Source organism: Pollicipes pollicipes, unplaced genomic scaffold (genome assembly GCF_011947565.3).
Source record: "Pollicipes pollicipes isolate AB1234 unplaced genomic scaffold, Ppol_2.1 Scaffold_4881;HRSCAF=5763_pilon_pilon_pilon, whole genome shotgun sequence".
Taxonomy (NCBI): domain Eukaryota; kingdom Metazoa; phylum Arthropoda; class Thecostraca; order Pollicipedomorpha; family Pollicipedidae; genus Pollicipes; species Pollicipes pollicipes.
The window spans coordinates 23,849,665-23,849,873 of record NW_023596576.1 but is presented as its reverse complement, the minus strand read 5'-3'; positions in this window follow the sequence as shown (position 1 = coordinate 23,849,873).

The following is a 209-nucleotide window of genomic DNA, read 5'->3' as shown; positions in this document are numbered from 1 at the left end:
TCAGTCGCCAGCGGCCCCGGCGACTGGTCCCTCAGTCGCCAGCGGCCCCGGCGACTGGTCCCTCAGTCGCCAGCGGCAGCCCCGGCGTCACAGTTTAGGCACACCTCGTACAAATGTAAATAGGCGCTAGCCAGAGCCAAAGCGTGCCGGCGGCTCCCGTCCTGTTCAGCTGTTGGACTCGGTCTCAAATTGACTCCCTGTCAGCCCAC